Below are 10,632 nucleotides of genomic sequence, written 5' to 3'. Positions count from 1 at the left end.
TTTGCCAATGTGAGCACCATGCCATCTCTGCCCAATCAACTCCTTTTGTGACCATTCTAATTAAATTAAATTAAATTAAATTATATTATATTATATTATATTAATCAAAATTAAATTAAATTAAATGAAAATATATTAAATTAAAACAAAAATCATAATTAAATTTAAATTTAAAGTTAAACTAAATTAAATTAGTTATAAATTAATTAAAAACCTCATCTTCATCAAAGCTTGTCTGCTCTTTACAATACTTACTATAACTTTTATTTATTTATCACTCATCCTTCTTCACACATCTAAATTTCTGATGATGATGGACCACACAGATAGTTCGAAACGTCCATACGTAAAACAACAAAATGTGATAGATCCAGAGGATATAACCACACAAAATTCTAACCTCGTCGATTGCTTTGATATTCCACTAATATTTTTAATGGGAATTACAATTCTCTTTTTCCTTGAGATGCAGATGTGCACAATTGCTTGCAGGGAAGCGAAAGTGTTGTAGAGAGATTGAGGAGCCACAGATTCATATATTTTCATCTTACCTGCCACGAATTCTTGTTCTAGATTGGCATAGTACGGATAGGGTTAAGTTTTGTTGTATCTGAAGGCAAGAGCATTTCAGATACCTTTTTCCAATGAATAGATTTGCAGATATCAAGTTGTGCCTTGACCTCACATCAAATGCATATTCTTAATAGAATCTTCTTTATCCTTGGCATCACATTGAATTTCTTAATGTGTGTGTAATGATTTCTACTAAAATATGATTTCACAGAATGTAAATTTAATGTAAATTCATGTGCCAATTTTCAACAACAAAAATATATAAAAGTGCAAAAAATATTGTGAATAAATGTGGCGTTTGCGCAATGGCTTTGTTCGTGGAGCTTTTGTCATCGTTCAACATGGAAAGTGAGAGGACCCCATCACATCCGGCGTAGTTACACATTTTTTAAGCATTGGAAGAATTGGATTTTATGTATGTCATGCAACATTGTCATAAGTGCTTGAGGGATTTGCTTGATTTTGGTTATTGCAAACCAGCAATGATATAACGGATAAGGTATGTGTGCTCTTTTTTTATCATTTTCCCAGATCCTATGTGTGTGCATTATGTGGTATTCAATTAAATGTGCGTTTAGCTTAATTCGATGTAATTAAAGTCAAAATTGGTGCACTATTTTTTTGGGGTTATAGGTGTGAATTCAAAATTTCCTTATTTAAATATGATGAATTCATTAGAATATTCATATTTAAATGAGTCTACTAAGCCATATGGAGAAAATTAAGCAAATTAGAAGTTTAAACCAAATAGAGAGCAGTAGTAGCTTTCACATTGGGAACATAGAAATACGAAGGCAAAGCTACTCTTGAGAATATTCATAAAGGAAAACATATTTCACACATTAGGGATTTCAATACATCTAAATAAATCTATGATACACTTAAAAAGTTGTATTAAAATTCAAATACAAATAAAATATTATTCTTAAATAGGAGGCTTTTTTCAATTAATATAGAGCTAAATGAAAACATTAATAACTTTCTTTCTAACATCAAAGAAATTAATAATAAGTGTGGTGCTATTAGTGAAAAAATTTCAAGCAATGATATATTAACAATTATAGTAAATGGAATGTTGGATGATTATCATATGTTTATCATTAGGATTGCAGTGAGGAAAAAGGATCCTACATTTGATGATTTGATAGATATTCTCCCGGGACAGGAAGATTTTATATTTAGCATTTGTTGCCAAGGGGAAACATTCATACAAAGGAAAGACATGATATAAGAACAAAGGAGGAAATTCATAGTCCAATCGACGTCAAGGCACAACACCACCAAGGAAAGATACTTATATGAAGATGAGGGATGGATGTTTCTACTATGCTAAGCTTGGACATTTTGCTAAATATTGCAATAAAAATAAATGTGATAAGTCCAAACATAGAAGATATTCAGGAATTTTATTGATAAAGAATCCATGGTTAGTGGAAATCACAAAAATCTCAAATTATTTATTTCAGATGCCACTTTATCAACATAAACTAATTGTTTTAAGGCATAGTTTATCAATTCAAGTGCTTCAATTCATATGACATGAAAAATGGAATGATTGGTTCATATTAAGAAAATAATAATGGTGCTCACATCTATCTAAGAGATGATAGATCTCATTAAATCAAGGTTTGAGGTGATGTATGTTTAACTTTTCCTAGTGGCCATGTGAGAGATACAAAATATGATATATGTTCCGAGAATCAAGAGAAATTTAATTTTAATGTTCATTGTTGTAGATCAGAATCTAAAAGTTGAATTATCTAAGTCACATTGTATTGTGAAAAATATATATGTTAAATACAACATTATATAAATATGAGTATGAGTTGGAGGATTGTACAAACTCGATGTTAATGGGAAAGTTCATCAAGAAAATACATCTACAACCATGACAATTGAGCGTCTATGGAATAACAGTATGGTCCTCTCATTCACAACGATGTTGTGTTACTTCAAAAGAAAGAAATTGTGGAATGTCTTCCAAATGTTAAGAATGAATATGTTGAATGTGAAGGATGCACATCGGGAAAGTACCATAGGGAAGAGTTTCTTACAAGAGAAAAAAACCGGAAAGGGGGATTCCTTGATCTAATAAGTATCAATGTGTGTGGTCCCATGCAAACTAAGTCATTGGGTGGAGCTTCATATTTCCTTATTTTAATTGATGGAAAAGCTATATACACATGGGTATACTTTATCAGAAGAGAAGGTGATGTATTTGAATACATTAAAGAATCTAAAAATATAGTTGAAATACAAACAAACAAATACATCAAGATCCTTAGGTCATATCAAAGGGGAGAATACACATCAAGGGAATTCATCAACTATTTCAGGAGCCATGGAATTAAACAAAAATTTATAGTGCCACATAGTCCTTAATAAAATGGTGTAACTGAAAGGAAAAACATAATTTTGGTTGAATGTGTGCAAAGCATGATAAAAAATAAAAAAAATTCCTAATGATTTTTGGGCTAAAGAAATTAGCTTTGTTGTATTTTTGAGAAATAGAAGTCCTAAAAAATGTCTAGAGCAGAAAAAATGTTATGACACATTTCATTACTGTAAACCAATAGTGAGTCATTTGAGAACCTTTGGAAGAACAAAATTTTCTCATGTTCGTAAACAAGATAGGAGAAACCTTGATGCCAAGAAAATCAAATGCATTTTATTGACTATTTTTCTAATTATAAATATTATAAAATGTATGATCTAATGACTCACAATTCCTTTGCAAGTAGGGATGCCATATTTTATGAATGTGCAAATAAGATTAGAAAAGTGGGAGATCATAGGGTATGGAAATTTTGTAAATACAAGAAAGCATAATAAGCTTAAGATCGTCATGTTGATGTTGAATAAGGTACCATTGAAGCTACTAGGTCACCAAGAGGAAGTGGAGCAACTCCAAAAATCAATGAGTCATTATGAAAACCAATAAGGGAATTCTAAAACCAATAAGGTATAAAAATTATGCATTAATTGACTCAAGTTATGAATATAATAGAGCCTTCAAACTATGAGAAAGCCAAAGACCATAAAGAATAGATGGATGTCATGAAAGAAGAATATGATTCCATTATGAGAAATGAAACACGGGAATTGACAAAATTATCTAAGTTCCCATAGATTCAAAATGGTTGCTCAAAAGTAAATTGAATGTTGATGAAACTATTAATAAATATAAAGCTAGAATGGTAGAAAAGGACTATTCATAGAAAGAAGGGATAGATTGTGAAGACACTTGTGCACCTATAGCTAAAATTAATACTATTAAAATGATGATTTCATTGGATACTAAGTATAACCAGAAGCTAAATCAATTAGATGTTAAGTCAACATTATTGAATGGAGAATTAAAGGAAGACAACTATCTTTTTTAGCCAAAAGGTTTTTTTAATAGTGACAAGAAAATCTTGGTTTTTAGGTTAAGGAAAGCATTATATTGACTCAAATAGGCACCCAAGCCTTGGTATGTGAATATTGATAAATTCTTCTTTCAACAAGGTTTTACTAAAATTAAAGGAGATCCAAATTTGTGTATGAAGGGGGATGAAAAATGATATGTTGTTTTGATTTATGTACATGTTGATGATCTTATCATAGTCAAAACTTTTTTGTCATATGAATTTGAAATGAATGATCTTGGTTAATTGCATTGTCATTGAGGTATTGATGTTTTGAGAGATAATGGTAGAACCTTTGTTAGACAAAGTAAATACACAAAAGAGTTAATTAGAATATTTAGAATGAATGAATGTATAGCAGTATCTACAACATTGGAACGTAATGTTAAACTCAATAGTGACAATGAAACAAAAGAAGTGAATGAAACATCATATAGAAAATTAGAGGGATATTTGAATTACATAGCTACAACCATGTTAGATATTGCATATTCAGTTAACATAGTTAGACAATTCATGACTAAGCCATGTAAATGTCACTGGAAAGCAATCGAGAGAGTCCTTCGAGATTTGGAGGAGGCTAAAAAATTTCGGTAAAGAATATACTAATGACTTGAATGTTGAGTTGACAGATTATTTTGATTCTAATTATCAAGGAGGTAAGAATTTAACATTTGGTTATACATTCAAATATTAGATCCATAATTGTGTCATGGAGCAACCAGAATTAACCAACTATTTCTTTGTCTTCCACTGAAGTTGAGTAGAAGGCCTTATGCAATGCCACTTGTGAAGCAATTTGGATAAGAATAATCCTTGAAAACATGGGAGAAAATCATTAAGGACCAAAAATCATTGGATGCGATAATCCAAGCTTTATCAAATTGCTAAACAATCCATTTTATCACGCCAAATCAAAAAATACGAGGAAACATAAGCTTACACTACGTAGGGACAAGTTAGCTATAGTAAATAATTCATTTACCCATTAAGGGAGAGTGTTAGAAATAATTAGATATATAATGTTTCAATTCTATGTTGTAGAATTTTTAGTTTTCCAATGCAAATGTGAGTTGGACGTGCATAGGTGTCATAATTTTCTATGTTTTTGTGACTATTTAAAGTATGGATCCTATAGCTATTTAATGTGACTCTATTATGTATGTGAGCTTGAATTAATAAAAGTCTATAGTTGAAATAGTTTTTCCATTTTTTAGGTCTGTTTTCATATTTATCCATGCACATTTTTTTTGTAGTTCTCTTCATACACCATAAATATTTATTGTTATAAATAAATGAATATAAATTATAGTTTACATATATATATATATATATATATATATATATATATATATAAATAATTGAAATAAAATTAAAAATTTACAATTTTGATTCCATGCATTACTCTACTTTCCTGAGTATATGTAATATAACTGATACAAAATTGTGAACATACCTTAAACCTTAGTTCTTTCTTTTTTGCAACATTGAGTCCAATGATGGTCAACTAAGTTATTCAAATGGTTTGGTTGCTTTACAAATCAACTTTAGATGAAGAAAACTCAGCAATGGTGATAATACAAATTTTATGTAGCAGACAATTGTGAGGCCTTTGGGCAAAATCCAATTGTCCCATACCAAAGCAAGACAACATTGGCCTTTCAATAGAGTTCATACAGATTCGAAGGATTCCGTAGAATATGAAAATAAAACCCTTTTAAGAGATTGAACGATGGAAAAGTGGGTCAGCTTCTTTTTGTTGAATAGACATCGAGATGATCTGGAAGAGCCCTCACAACAAGATTTATTATCGTGGGGAGTGGAAAAAGACCTCAATTCTAGAATGTGAATATATGTGCAAGATTTTTTTGAGAGGAGAAATGAATACGCTTATATTAAGTTATTTTTGGTGTTTTCTGGATTCTCTACATCGTTTTATGGAGTTTGAAGTGGAAACTTCTTGATAAACAGAATTATTTGTATAAATATTTTATTAAAAAGATGAATTGACAGATTATGATTGATTACAATGGGGTTCCTGGCTTATATACCGCCATGGACACCCTTTGGGAAAGGGCATGATCTTATGATCGTGCCCTTTCGTCTAATTAAAATTAAAATTAAATAATAACCTAAAATTAACTAGTTTTTTACATAACATTGCCTTCCTCTCGAAAGAATGCTTTGTCCTCAAAGCACATGTAACGACGAATGTTGTTGACAAAATGCTTCATTCTCCAAAGAAGCGTTTTCTTTAGGTAAGTTCTTCCACTTGATCAGATACTCCAAGATGATCAAAGTCACACACTTTAAAAGATCTTGGATTAATCTCTCAATTTATGCTTTTTGGAGATGTGGATATCGGTATGGCTTGATGTTGACGGGGTCTGACCTTGCCTTGACTTCTGTTGTATGCTCAATTTCCTTATTAGGCGGCATCTTCATAGGTAGGTCTTGAAATAATTTTTCATGCTTCCGAATCATATCTTGTATCTCTGGTGACTCTTCTCTGGTCATATTTGCAGATAACATTTCTAACTGGTGACATTGTATTGCATAAGCAGGTGCTCTTCTTCGACTCAGCTTCATCATCTGAGATGATGATACAACTTGATTTTCGGGTGCTTGGAATCTGCGTAGTTTGTACTTCTGACCTCCCCATTTGAATTTTATAAATTGCACTTGATGGTTGGCGACATAAGTGCCTAAATTTCGTAGCCATTAGATACTTAGGACTACATCTACTCCTCCTAACGGTACCGTGAAAAAAGGAGACTCTAGATTAAAGTCTTGAATCTGCAAATTGACCTTATGGCATTTCCCTACCTTTTCATTCTTCATACCATTAGCTACCATCACGTTCATGTTTGGTAAGGGAAATGAAAAAATATTGAGTCTCCTTGCCACGGTTGCATCTAAAAAATTGTGTGTGCTACCCGAGTCGACGAGAACCACTACGTTGTTCTTCTTTATGTGTCCTTTTAACTTTAAACTCTGAGCTTGTGATATACCTGTCATAGCTGATAATAACACTTGCGGAATACTTCCGTCATCTAATTCTGGTGAGAATTTTGGGGTGTCTTATGTGTCTTCTATGTCATAATCTTCACTGTTTGAATCATTGGTTGCTTCACAATTATATAGGTTCTTTGGTTCTTTTCCTTTAGCACATCTATGTTTGGGGTCCCATTTCTCACCACAGCGTTTACATTTACCCTCTTTTATCCTTTGTATTTCCACATTATATTTTTCATCTTCACGACGATGTGGTGGAACATATCTTGTATTATTGGAGTCCACATACTGGGGTATCCTTCATCTTGCATAATTTTTTTCTGCTTTTGACCAAAATATTGGTTCGGATTTCTTTTCGGTTGTTTTTGCTTTTCGTCTTGCTACTTCTATAGATGTAATGTCATGCATCTCAAGTTCCGCTTTTAAATGGGTTTTGAGTCCCGAGATGTATGACTGAATTAGACGAGATTCTGATAACCCAGGTACTCATGTTACTAAGGTCTCCCATTCTTGAGTGTATTCATCCACACTTCCTTTTTGTCGTAACTTGATGAGTTTTGAAAAGAACTCTTCTTCCTTTACATCATGGAATCTTTTGAAGAATGCATCTTTAAATTTCCTCCAGCTAATGACGTGTGTTGTCTTTTTCCACCACATATACCAGTTATATGCTTCTCCCTCCATTTTCATGGATGCATGTCTAAGCTTTTCGTCATCGTCATTGATGTCATATATCTCAAAGTATTCTTCTGCTTTATTTATCCATGCAACATTGTTTTTTTCGTTTCCATCGAATTTAGGCATCTCAACTTTGGCCCTTCGCTGGTATGTTGCTAATGGTTGAGCGAAAAAAGGATGTTGATTGGCAAAGTTATCCCAGAGTTGCTTGTTTGTAAAGGCTGTGTTACTCGCTTCTTGGTGGGGTGTCGGTGATTTTTTTGGGGATTCAACTTTTTCATGAGAGTCTGTTGACTTTGTTGAATCTGATGAGATGTGTTCTTGATTCTCTTCACCTTCTTTTAGTAGTTGTTTGGGTGTAAAATTTTACCTTTTACATAGAGTTTTCAGCATTCTTAAGACCTCTCTGATGCTTGCTTTTGTCTGAACATGGTAATTTTCCATCTTTATTTCTATTCGATTTGTCGTATCGTGAAGATTTTTTATTTCATCAGCTTGCTCTGAAATTCATTTAATCTTTTACTGACCTCGTCGTGGTTGCTATTTATCTTATGCTCCGCGTCGAACAATTTTTTTTGGAAATCTGACATTGTTATTGTCGACATTGAGTGGGTTTGCGGAGGCGTGTATTTATTTGCCAGCTAAAATGTTTTTTCTTTCCCTTTTTTTTTAGCAAAAATAAATTTTATTATATAACTTTTAATTAATTAAAATAAATTTAATTAATTAACTAACTTATATATATAACTTTTAATTAATTAAAATAAATTTAATTAATTAAATTATATGTATTATATATAATATAATTATATATATGTTAGTTATATATCATATGTCACGTTATATAATATATGAGTTATATTTATATATATTATATATAAAGTAGTGTTATATAATATATGTCACGTTATATATATGATATTATATATAAAGTAGTGTTATATAACGTTACGTATTTTTTACGTTATATATTATATATAATATATGTCACGTTATATATATATGAGTTATATACATTATATATAAAGTAGTGTTATATAATATATAATATATGTCACGTTATATATATGAGTTGTATATATTATACATAAAGTAGTGTAATATAACGTTATGTATTTTTCACGTTATATTTAAGTCTTTGTTGATCGCCACGTTCGCTGGTGGTGTCACCTCCGGCAACAAATGATACTTACAGCAAATGATACTTACAGCAGACCAAATTAACAGAATCGTGGTGGCAGAGCTCCTGCAGAGGTTTCTCCACACAGCCATACGTCACCCTCACTGAACCACTACAAAGATTTATTCCTCGCAGCCGCAGGTCCACCACGCGGAACCACCGCAGCTGGTTTGTATGAGGTTTTGGTCACCCTGAAACCAAGTGTGAGCCGCGGAACTGAGACCGTGTACGAAAAAAATGACAAACAGCGGAAATTTGAATAGGAATGAAGACAGGGACGTGGGTACGGACAGCGTTGTGGTGGATGGGTTGCTGGGGAGAATTGTATGGTGGAAGAAAAATTGGCGTGAGCTGCAGAGATAGACTATGAGCACAGCGGAAGTGAGAAATAACTAACCCGCTCTGATACCAAATTAAGTAGAAAACTTAAGATACGCAGAAATTCATATATAAATATTTATTAAAAAGATGAATAGATAGATGATGATGATTACAATGGAGTTCGTGGCTTATATACGCTATGAACTCCTTTTGAGAAAAGACATGATCTTATGATGGTGCCCTTTCGTCTAATTAAAATTAAAATTAAATAATAACCTAAAATTAACTAATTTTATATAATAGAGTAAGATTTTACTCACTAAAATAAGCTTATGCTATGATTTTCTTTTATGATTTTAACATATTCATCATCGTCATATTTTGTGAATGGAAATTGCCTATATCCATGCATCTCATTAGGGGCTAACAACAACCAATCTTTGTTGGAAGGTTTTTCGTGCTAACACGAACCAATAATTTCAGTGAAGGTTTGCCTATCATTGGTTAGGTGACTGTGAGTAAGCGTAGTCCTATTTTAAATAAATAAATATATATTTAGTTTATTAATATTAAAGGAATGCATATAAGTGTCAATAGCAGAGGAATCTAATCTATGAATGGTTTAAATACCACCTTTAATAGATGAGGTAGTTGATCTTTTTCCAAATGCAATCTAATAAATTCAATGATATGTACATATACATATTTAGTAGTATTGCTTAAAAAACTATAAAAAAACACCAAACCATTAATAATACTACATCCATAAATAAAATATTTAATTTATTTTTAATTTTCTGTAATATAATCCTCAACAGTTATAACAAAATAAATATAATGATTGACATTATTATCCAACAATTATATATATATATATATAATTTTTTTTTTAATTTTAAAACTAAAATCTATAATAAATTATAAAAAGAATTTATATTAATTTAATTATAATGAAAATCTAATTTGAATTCAACATTGGATATCAAAATAGATTTAAGGAAACACATCAAAGGGAATCCTTCAAAAGGTTTCCTTATTCATAAAAGGATATCATTCAAATGTGATAAATATGGCTTCGGTTGTTTTCCGATCTGGAACCGTATATTTGCTCAACTTGTTTTAGAAAAAGTTCATTTTAATTAACAAATTTATTAGGCCTTTATATGATAAGGGCCTGGTTTGGTCAAGAGCATTTATTTTCATTAATAAAGTTAATAGCTTTTTATATTATCAATAAATTAATATTAGTTGTACACTTTGGAAAATGTTTTGGTTCGATTATTAGAGTGAGAAATATTTTAATCTATAATAATTTGATATGTTAGAAGTAATATTTCTATGTGTATGATGTGATCTATAAATTGTTATTTTAAGTATTCTAAAGTGTTATTTTAGATGTGATTGTTTTTTTATGTGTATAAATTATTGTTCTATCATGTTCTAGTCCTAAATCCATTT

This window comes from Pinus tabuliformis, chromosome 6 (genome assembly GCF_031772625.1).
Source record: "Pinus tabuliformis cultivar Carrire ecotype Pingquan chromosome 6, CPIR1, whole genome shotgun sequence".
Classification (NCBI taxonomy): Eukaryota; Viridiplantae; Streptophyta; class Pinopsida; order Pinales; family Pinaceae; genus Pinus; species Pinus tabuliformis.
This window is presented reverse-complemented; position numbering follows the sequence as displayed.